An 11706-nucleotide genomic window follows, 5' to 3' on the forward strand; every position below is an offset into this window, starting at 1 on the left:
ATCTTTTTCTGTAACCTCATATGATGATGATGCAACACCATCTCACTTTGAGTCTAGTAGAGGCGTCACCTTTAAAACAAACAAATCAGCGCCCAAAAAAAAGAAGAATACTAAGGCAGAATAAACTGAGTCTGACATTTCTGACATTATACTCATAGAAAAGCCTCCTTCCACCATTTATGCGCCCTCTTTAGGGATGAGCAGTACAAGTAAAGATGGTGATATAATAGAAATTGAGGTTGCTAGTGTGAAGGTGCAACAGGAGGATGAAGGGAATATTTGTGTACTATCTAACGCTAATGAGGATGTTGTTTGTGTAATCAGTCACCAGTGGCAGCAGTTCTGGCTCATGATAAAAAGAAAACCATTGTCATGCCTGGGCATAAGACCAGAAAAGCCACCTCTTGGGTGTGGAATTAGGCATCTATAAAATTTGTGAGGCCAAAGTTAGTACAGGTAGGAACGTCACTTCTTCCCTATTACATAATTTGCAGCAAATACATGAAACTTATTTAACACAATTATAGTAATTTGTAAAATAATAAGCAGTCCAGTATCAGCTCATTAATGATCAGAGGTAGTCCTTCCAAAAAATTGTTTTGTGGGGGCCCAAACAAACCAAGCACTTCTGCGACAAAAGTAGCAGTCCCTGTCACTGAAGTGTTTGTTTTTTTGAAACTGTGAATGTCCTTTGAAATATACAACATAAGGGTGTGTGGGAGGGCCCAAGGACAATTCCATCTTATACCACTTTTCTTTTCATATTGGGCTGTATTTTTGGGGGGGATTGGGGACGGTCATTTTTGCATAGACAATCATTTTTATTGGTTATTGCTCTAATACATTACTGCACATTTTTAAAAAGAAAATAATAATAATGCAATGTTAATAGACAAGGATTCCTGACAAGGGTTAGAGGACACATCACAAATATTAGGCGGCTGACCTGCTGGCCATACTGTCCCCCCCCCTCCTCCCTCATGCATTTTGTTAGTCAATCAAAAAAAATTAACTAATCATTCATTTCTTCCTTTACCTGCCTTCCACTACATGCATACTACGAAACCTTGAGATACAGAATAGGAAGAAAAATAGTTCAGAATAGGCTGTTTCATTTAAATTATTCTTAATGATTAAACATTTAACTGGAAAACAGTGTAAGTAAATAAAACAGTTGTGTCAAAGCTGTATAATCAGCTGAGACAGAATCTGTTTACAATCGGAATCTGCGCGACGCCATCTCACGAATGGCGACAAGACTCCATCTTAGAAATAGATCACACAACGCCATTTTGTCAAAACCACAGAGTAACAATCTTCCCCAGACACATACCGACAGTGTTTAACATGCTTAAAAAATTACTTATTAGCATTAGAACACTTTTTAGTAATCCTTCCAGAAATCATGCCATGATGTACACAAAGCCCATTCTGGGGACAACCTTGATACCATAACAAGCACAGTATACTAGGAAAACAACTAACAATACACCAGAATACTGTGAGTGTTTTACATATAAATTGGGAATCCCTGTATATAGACAGGTGTAGCTGTGGCAATTGTAATATGGCCCAGACACTTGAATTAAATCTGCTCTTTTTTAGACAGGCTGGCACCAACACGGTTGGGGGTCTCCACCCTGTTTGAAGCTCACTGCCCATAACACATTTGCAATGCAGTTTGAAAATGTTAGTAAGAAATTAGATAATATATATTAAATCCATCATAAATAGAATCTCATGCATAAACACCGCACATTACGCACAGTTGCGCTGCTAACATGATGCACATTAGCGAATGCACAATATCCTGCATGCGAACGCTGTTTATTAGCTGCATGCGTGCACATCTGCCCCAAATCAGATAAACCTAACTAGCGTCTTTTCCAAAACCCCTAATACTTACATAATGCACACTCACATAAAAGGTTCCATAGCTTTAAAGTATAAGGCCCTCATTCAGAGCCACTCGCAAACAGCAGTACGCTCGTTGCGTTCCGATGTTGACTAACTGCGCCTGCGTCGGTGTAACACTGCGCATGTGCGTACGGCAGATTGCGAGTTTTTTTGTTAGTAAGAGTGCCCCAGACCATAGCCCTACTTTTTTCTTCTATACTGCTTAGTGTGTACATATTGGGCTTTGGGAGCACCACCAACGATCATAGGGCCTGATTCAGAGCCGTTCGTTAACAGCAGTACGCTCGTTGCGTTCCGATGTTGAGAAAGCGCGCATGCGTCAGTGTAACACTGCGCATGTGCGTACGGCAGATTGCGAGGTTTTTTTGTCTCGTTCGTCAAATAGCGTACAGGAAGTGACATGTCAAATGTGATTGACAGAACAGGGCGTTTTTGGGTGTTGACGGGGGTGGAGATGGAAAAAAGCAGGCGTGGCGAGGCGTTTTTGGGGCGTACATACATTAGCAGATGCGAGCGTAAAATGTGTACGGACCGACTCATACGTCACTGGATGATCCTCTTTCCCTTCAAAATGCTCGCACAGCTTAGGGTCTGGATTACTCGACCACATTGGCGATGGCCTTCTCCTCCATCCCGGCACTCCTTGATGTTGCTGTGATTAATCGCGGGTGGTCTGAACAGCAATTAGTGGTGGATTGAAAACCGGCTTGGTATGTGTTTTGAAAGTAGTTTTTTGTGTTAGCACAAAAGCGTACGCAGGTGGAAATCATAGCTGCTAATGTGATGATTACACAATCAATTTACGTACATTTGTAGTAGTTTCTTTTGGGCTCAATTTGTTGGTTAGGGCCTATTGTAACAATAATGTCATCATGTTTTTTTGGTTTGTCCCTTTTTCTTTTGGCCTGTTGAATTTGCCTTGTTATGTTAAATTTGAAACGTTCCTTAAAGAGCCCTTTTTTGGGGGGGCATGTAAAATGTGGTTCTTGCCAGTTTGTGCCTTTTGGCCCAGGATTAAATGTAATCCATTGTGACAATAATGTGAGAATACAATGTCAGTTTTTTATTATTTTTTTATTGCTCAAACAAAAAATCACAAAAATAAAAATTTTTGGCAAAGTTTTTTTGCAGGGTTCATTTCCAAAGTTACAATAATTGGGCCAACATAAAAAATTTAGGAAATGTAGAACACAAAATTAAAAACAATTCACAAGAAAGGAGAGGGAAGTTTTGACCAGAAAGGAATATGAGCCAAGCACAGAAGGAGTGTGGGAAAAGTCGCCATTGCTTTCATCATTTTTTCACCTGTTTGGCTGGGGGAGGGAGGGCGCCAGACCGGGTCCGGGATGTCATTGGGCTTGCCTGTCCAGAGGCAGATGTTGTGGCCTCTGGACTAGGCACAGGGCTAGGCACATTTGGAGGATTGGCTGATGTTGTGCCAGAGGTGGAGGATCCTGATGTTCCGGCAGGAAGGGAGGTCGGCTCCACCATGTGCTGGCGAACGAGCTGCTCCAGGGCATTGGCGATGCGGATGTTGGCCCTGGTATTTTCCGCCAGGGCCTGACCAATGGTCACATTGGCCGCAGCATTTTGCTCCAGGGCCTCAGCCACCCGTAGCAGACTGGCGTCCATCCTCTGCAGAATCTCCGTATGGAAATCCGATTTGAAATTGAGTTCTGTGAGGAGGGCCACTGCCTGCGAGAGGGATTGCCCTGGACTGGCTTCTGCAGGGTCCTCAGCCGGATGTACTGGTTCCTCCCCTGCAGAGCCAGCAGAAATTCGGCGGCCAAGGCTCCCCTCTGGAGCACTCATCCGCCTGTGTCTCTGTTAGGAAAAATGAGAAAAGACTCACATTAGAATCTACATATTGGCACAATAACATTTCAGAGGTGGTGACATCACAAGATTTACCTGGGACAACATGAGGAGCCGCAAAGTCAGGCATGTCCGTATCCATGTTGGACACGCCAAACACCTCCACAGGCTGCACACACCCCTGTGCCAGCTCTTCTAAATCCGTCAACTCCAATGACATAGGGGTGGGACCCCCACCTGTCCCCCTTGCATGCCTAGCCCTGTCCGCGAGTTTTTGCTTTAGGCGATATTTGAAGTCGCCCCATCTGTGGGATAAAATGGAAACCATTTTCCTTTTGTTTAAAATGGGGTTTGTTTTTAGGGGGGGCAAGTGTTTACTTACCGCCGTTTGACATCCCGGGCTAGACGGACATAATCACCCACCCTATTGACAGCAACGGCTACCTCTTCCCACATTCTCCACTTCTGGCTTGTACTCATATTCCTGTCTGCCTGTGGCAGGATGTCCACACACTTCTGAATCAAAACCTCCATCTCCTTTCTTGTGAAATGTGGCTGCCTTTTTTTTTGGGCAGCTTTGGCCGGAATACTGGGCCCAGCAGCCTCTTCCATGTCATCCTCCTCACCTATTTGTGTAAATATTCAGATTTCTCAAAATCACAACTTGCCCAATCTTATGTTTCAAATTAATCATTGAGACAAAATGCATGAAAGACTTACCGCCTGACTCTTGTCCATTCTTTCCCTGGTCTGTAGCCATGTCTGAGGTCCAAACAAGAAAGACACCAGAATTTAAATGTGTTTTCGTGACGTATTTATACATGCGTCCTTATTTTGCGGCCGCATCATTGATTGTGCGTTCCTATGATCCCTCCTTAATTTGTGCTGGAAACGAAACACTATTTATGGCTTGGCGTGTCTCGAGTCGAGGTGGCGTTTTTGGATTGTTGGAGGTTACCTTGGTTGGAGTTTCTTGTTTGCGGATAAAGGAGTTGGCGTTTGGAGTTTATTTTGTTTGCTAGATTTGCGTTTATATTTTCCGTTCGCTTTTTTTTTTTTTTTTTTTGGCCTCGTTTCTTCATTTGGTAAGTTTTGTGAAGTCTAACTTTGGTTCAATTGGTGTCTCATTGTGTTTCTTCTTGTTTTTAATTTTTGGATCCATAATTTCATCTCTTTTAGCTTTTTTTTTATTTCGGACCCAAAGACCTTTTGATTTGGAATCTTATATATTTGCCCTTGGTAAGTCCATTTTTTATCTTGTATTTGCGAACTAATTAGCGCATTTTTCTCTGTTTGTATAGTGACTTGTATTGGCGAAATAATTAGCGCATTTTTCTATGTTTGTTTTTTGACTTGGATTTGCGAACTAATTAGCGCATTTTTCTCAGTTTGTATAGTGACTTGTATTGGCAAAATAATTAGCGCATTTTTAAATGCTTATTAATCCTGTAAATTGTTTGTGGTTGCCCTTTCGCATTTTTGGCTTACATTTCAACCCATTTTGATGTACTGTGTGCAATGTCGTTTTGCTCTTTGGCCAAATGTGTGTTTCGCCTATTTTATGTTTTGTCTAGCACAAAATTTAGAAACATAAATGCACAGACTAAACTTTTATAAATTAATATTGGGATTATTTTCAGTTTGGACGTATCATGACAATACCCCGGCATGTAAGCAGCAATGGATGCTATCATCAAGCTAAGTTGTTCTTAATTTTCTTTTGGGGTGGGTCCAAAGCCTTACATTCAAATCTTGCCATTTCAGGTTGATCTTGGGCGGATTGTTCTGGCCATGCTCCCGGAAGCCGACCAACCTCAATCTCGTCCCAGGCGTAGGCATCGTAGGCGTGCAAGGCCCCAGATATTTCGAACACGTGTCACCCTTTTTGGAATGCCCGATGATGAGGTTTTAAGATGCTACCATCTTCCTCCCAAAATCATCATAGACACTCTCTCATTAATTGAGAGTGATCTTGAGCGGCAAATTGACAGTCCAACAGCAATACCACCACTTACGCAATTTATGGCGGTGTTACATTTCTGTGCCTCAGGATCATTTCAAACAACGGTGGGAATAGTGGCGGGCATCTCCCAATCCTCCTTTTCAAGGATCCTGAGGGCAGTGATGGAGGCACTTTTCAAGCACCTCCATCATTTTATTAAAATGCCTTTGGATATGGGTGCCCTTAGTGTGGCCAAGGCCAATTTTTACCAAATAGCTGGCTTCCCACACATCATAGGGGTTGTGGATGGTACTCACATACCACTTCAGCCTCCAGCACGGCTGGAAGCCATATTTCGCAACCGTAAACACTATCACTCCCTGAATGTAATGGTGGTATGTGATGCCTCCCTCCAGATCCTGTCCCTGAATGCAAAATTACCAGGAAGTGCACATGACTCCTTCGTCATCCGGCAATCAGGGATATGGCACAAATTAAACAACCTACAAGCTGGTGATGCGTGGCTTCTGGGTAAGTGGAGACCTTTAGTACATAACAATGTTAAGCTTGATACACAGTGATCCTGATGTTGTCTATTCTTTTTTCACAGGAGACAGTGGATACCCTTGCATGCCCTGGCTGCTCACTCCTTATGTGGCTCCCACACCAGGTCCACAAAGTGAGTTTAATACCGCACTTACAGCCACCAGGCAAGTGGTGGAGCGCTGTATCGGCCTTTTAAAAGGCCGATTCAGATGCCTCCACCGCTCTGGTGGCGAGCTCATGTATTTGCCGGATATGGTTTCGAAAATTGTGGTCCTGTGTGGGATCTTTCACAACATCGCCATAAGGAGTGGTGTTCCAATGCAGCCAGAGGATGCCTTACCTGAGAATGGCCCCCCCGAGGTTGGTCGGAGGTCAGTATGTGGGGGGGCCATACGCGATGATGTGGTGGCCCGATATTTTAGGTAATTATTGACCAAACAACAGTGTGTATACCCAATGTGTTACGTTTTTTTGGCGTTCATCTTTTTTGATATTAATTGTTGCACCATCTTCTGTTTGTTTGCATAATCTTTGGCACTCCCACGATGACTACTTCCTGCTACCCTTCAAAAACCTTTATGTGGAAACTTCTGGAATATATTATGACACCCATATTGCAACGCCATATTTTTGAAATCATGTGGGCATGGACCTTCGTCAACCAGTTCTTGATTTGTTGTGTGTTTGTTTCCTGTTTTTGGTATGTGGTGTATTTCTGATTATCACTGTGTGTTTTGTTTGTGAGTGACCACTTTGTATTTTGATTTCTGTTGTGAATAAATATTTGGAGAGTGTAATTTGTTTCCTTTTTGGGCATGTTAGAAGCAAGTGTAAACAAACTCCCAAACGTTAATTTTACCTAAGGGGTAACCCAGTAATGAAGCAAGTGGAGCTAAAATGTAATATGTTTTCGGGGTACTAACCAACACACCAAGGAATCCTGTACAATCAGTTGCCTTCGTAAGATTGTCCTAAGCAGTTTTGCCACCAAATAGGAACCTGAAAAATGTTGTAAACTATCATGTTGTCCACCCCAAAAAAGGAAAATGACATTGGTACTGGGAGGGGTTTCTTGTGCCTGTTTGCATTCAAAATACAACACACAATCTGTAGTGAGATTCTGTGGCAATCCTTGCTTGAAGAGTCTACTTATGTCAGTGTAAAGAATGTTGGATTTACTAAAAACGCATGAGACAGAGCTTGACTTAAAACTGATTTATTAGGAAACAATTATAAAAAAAAACAAAAAAACTAATTCCTAAGGAGGACCAACAGATGGTCCAGTGACCTGCTCCCGCATACGGGCCACACAGTGACAGATTTCTGCCCGACGCCTCTGTTCCTCTGTGGGTGACAAAAGTTTGGGGATTAATAAATCTATAATGAAGCAACATTCTAAAAAAACACAAAACAAGCAAACCAAAACTTAAAAGCTTGTGGGCAAAAAAAACATTACATGGATAAAACCCAGCAACCCAAAATGTCCTAGGCCAAAAATACAAGGGCCCTAAAAAAATGCACACAGGTGTGATATGTGTATGGTGAAATCAGCAGGAACAGGTAAAGACAACCCCCAAAAATACCCTAAGGCAACAGAAAGCCAACAAAAATATGGACGACACATGATTACATACAAACAGTTTGTGGTGCCCAAAATAAAATTAAAAAACATACCGTTCGGCAAAACGCCAGAGCCAGAAGCCACTCCCTGGACCACCTCGGAGGTGGCTACATTCCCCAAACCTAGGGGCAGGGTGTTGGAAAAATCCTGGGAGGGGGTATTTGGAGGAGGGACGGATGGAGGAGAGGGGGAATTGGGCTGGAGGGGAAGTAGACCTGAAATCTCGGCCACAGGGTCTGGGGAGGAGGGGGTAATTGAGGAATTGGGAGTTGGAGAGAGGGGCCGGGACCGGCGTCTTGTCTGGCGATGACGCCGTAGTCTTTGCTGTGCCCCTAAAAAATGAAAAAAATATTGTGGTTAGTTTCAACAGGAATCCAAAATAAAAAAAAATAAAAAATGTACAATGACTAAATAGGACAGACATGAAAACATGCACATGCAGATATGACTACAATGACTAAATAGGACAGACATGAAAACATGCAGATATGACTACAATGACTAAATAGGACAGACAGGAAAACATGCACATGCAGATATGACTACAATGACTAAATAGGACAGACATGAAAACATGCACATGCAGATATGACTACAATGTCTAAATAGGACAGACAGGAAAACATGCACATGCAGATATGACTACAATGACTAAATAGGACAGACATGAAAACATGCACATGCAGATATGAGTACAATGACTAAATAGGACAGACATGAAAACATGCACATGCAGATATGAGTACAATGACTAAATAGGACAGACATGAAAACATGCAGATATGACTACAATGACTAAATAGGACAGACAGGAAAACATGCACATGCAGATATGACTACAATGACTAAATAGGACAGACATGAAAACATGCACATGCAGATATGACTACAATGTCTAAATAGGACAGACAGGAAAACATGCACATGCAGATATGACTACAATGACTAAATAGGACAGACATGAAAACATGCACATGCAGATATGAGTACAATGACTAAATAGGACAGACATGAAAACATGCAGATATGACTACAATGACTAAATAGGACAGACAGGAAAACATGCACATGCAGATATGACTAAATAGGACAGACATGAAAACATGCACATGCAGTTAGGGCCCACAAGATAAACTTGAAAACCACAGTCCATAAAACTTACTTTCCACGATCTGCATGCGAAAGCATGCCAGCAAGCGGGGCGTACGCCGGTGCAGGTCCGACCACCTGCGCTCCAGCTGGCCAATATGTCGGCGTGAGCCGAAGGAGCGCAGGCGGCGACGTACCTCCGCATATGCGGAACGCTTTCGGCTATTTGAGATGGGTGGAGACTGACTGGTGATCCGCCTGTCCATCACCTCCGCCAGCACCAGCAGTTCGCGCCTGGTGAATGCGGCGGATCTCATGATGGCAATGGTGTTTTTTTAGAAAAATATTGGTAAGTGTATGAGTCATGTGTTCGACAGGGCCACAAATCTCTTGAGAGTTATGATAGGCTTGATGCAGTGACATGCGTAAGCAAATTTAAATAAAGAAATGAACCACAGAAAATTTGTGGGGATACAAACAAATAGAACAATTGTTTAATTGGGGCTAACATGTCTTTGGAACAATAAAAGCGAAGGTTTCAGCCGTACGTATTCTGCGAGTAAACACAAACACGGACAAGATTAAAGTTTATTGTATTGTGTTGAAAAAAAAAAAAACAATTAAGCTAATTTATACATTGATTGGCATGATACGATTGAGGGAGGTAGGCAGAAAAAAACGAGCAGGTAATCGGAATCTGACAGGCCCACTTCCGGTTTGTACTTGTGCGTGCGTTCCCTTCAAGCCATTTCGGGGATGTACGCTCGCTATGTGGCACGCTCGTTAGTTAGAGGAGGGGTCGGCTGAGTTTGGGGCGGATTTTTAGCTGCGTACGAAAATACGAGCGAGTGCTTGAATTAAAATATTTTTTTACGTACGCCGAACGTACGTACGCCCAATTGCGAGTGGGTCTGAATCAGGGCCTAAGATCCAAGTTTTATACATTTATTACAAATGCTGTGAAATAAAGACTATTTTGGTATCTAAGGTTTAATATGTGATAAGTAAGCCGTGTTTGGTATTGTACTGATCTGCAACAGCTTTCCGGTACCATCGGTGAGAAGATCGCAATATGCATTCGCAACTTATGGACCGTAGAGACTTAAAGCACCAAAATGTATTTTGTGAAACCAACAGCCTAGATTTGCATGCAGGGAGAATAGAGGAGGCAACAAGCTGTTAGAGGCTGTTCTGTGTCCATTTGAATCAACCTGTTAAATGCCCTGTAACAGATGCACCCACACTGGGAACCAATGGGATCAGCAACAAACTTCTCCATTGTGTTGTCTGTTTCTGTGAGGGTATAAATGTGTGTGTTGTGACCCCAGTCTGGAGTCTTCTTGCTGATTGACGGAGGTTTCTTGCTGATGCCGGTATCTGGTCCAGAGCGCGTGCGTAATGTATAACTGTATCTTGGGTCTGTATAATTCTTTGCGCTAAATTGTACTTAGATCACAGCGTGTAACTAACTGTACTTTAGTTGAATAATACTTTGTGCTTTGGAAACACATGTTCAAGGTCTAAAGTTTTTATTTTACTGTATGACTGCGTACGCAAATAGCGTCAATTTTAGAGGTTTATAGGCAGGGTTTAGAAGGTATAGGTAGGTGCATATAGAGGTTGAAATCCAGTATCCTTAGTTGATTATTTTTCTGTCAGATATTTGTATTTCTGTCTTTAAGGCAGTGATGTGCTGCTTTTCTGTAGGCAGTGTCTGTTAGAGATGTTATTGTTTACACTTGTGGAGTGGCAATGAAAAGAAAGTGGGTGTGAATACCACCAGCGCTAACAAAAACTCGTGTCACTCAAATAATGGGTAAAATTACATTCCTCTAGTAACAATCATGAATAAGTCATAGTCCATCTTTTCCTCCAATGACAATATAAGATGAAGGTTCCTTGAATATTCTCCTTCTCACTGTGCCAAATCACCTCCAGATGTTCTCACCATAGGTGATATCATGAATAAAGCACATGGAAGAAAAAATACATATAGTGTAATACTGTTTTAATCAGTAAAAAACACAACAGGACAACAACATAAAATCAATATCCAGAAAGTAAAAAGTGGCAAATTCTCCCCCGGATTCATATGGATATAAAAGGGCTAATTACCAGCAGGGCTTTCAGAACTGGATGTTGACAGTTCTGTGAAAGCATGAAGTGCAAGTCTTTGGGAGTCCTGGAAAAGCTCCTCCAGATGAGTACCGTCTGTCTGCTGGAAATAATCCTCCAATCCTTTGGACCACCAGGGGGAACAGCCACAGTTGTGCCGACACGTTTCAACCCTTATCAAGGGTCTTTTTCAAGGCTAGTTTAATGTTCAAAGATCCCTCCCCTCCTTAAATACGGCTATCAGCCAATCAGCACATAAAGAAATGCAACCTAACTATACACAGAAATCTGTTACCTAATGTTAAGTCCCCTCCCATCCTGGTTAGAGATAAGCCAATCAAGTGCTGTATCCCTATAAGCAACTCTCAAAGAAGCTCCGGCTGTCCGATCACGTAGCATCATGTGATCAGCTGGTGCCATGACAACAGTGTGTACGGAAGTGTCTCTTCATGCGGCATGTGAACAAAGTCCTGAGCGTCCTCCGAAAGACTCTACTCACGTGACCTGACCTGATAATCTGCTGAATGGTCTGTCGGTGCCATGGAGATATGTCAACAAGGAAGTCACTCCGTGTATATCGTCCGGACACTTCTCCGTTCATGAAGCACCTCAGGGAACACATCGGTGAATGGGTTCTGTTTAGTTTCTGAATCAGTCCCCT

Source organism: Taudactylus pleione, unplaced genomic scaffold, assembly GCF_031769625.1.
Source record: "Taudactylus pleione unplaced genomic scaffold, aTauple2 ptg000373l, whole genome shotgun sequence".
Lineage (NCBI taxonomy): Eukaryota > Metazoa > Chordata > Amphibia > Anura > Myobatrachidae > Taudactylus > Taudactylus pleione.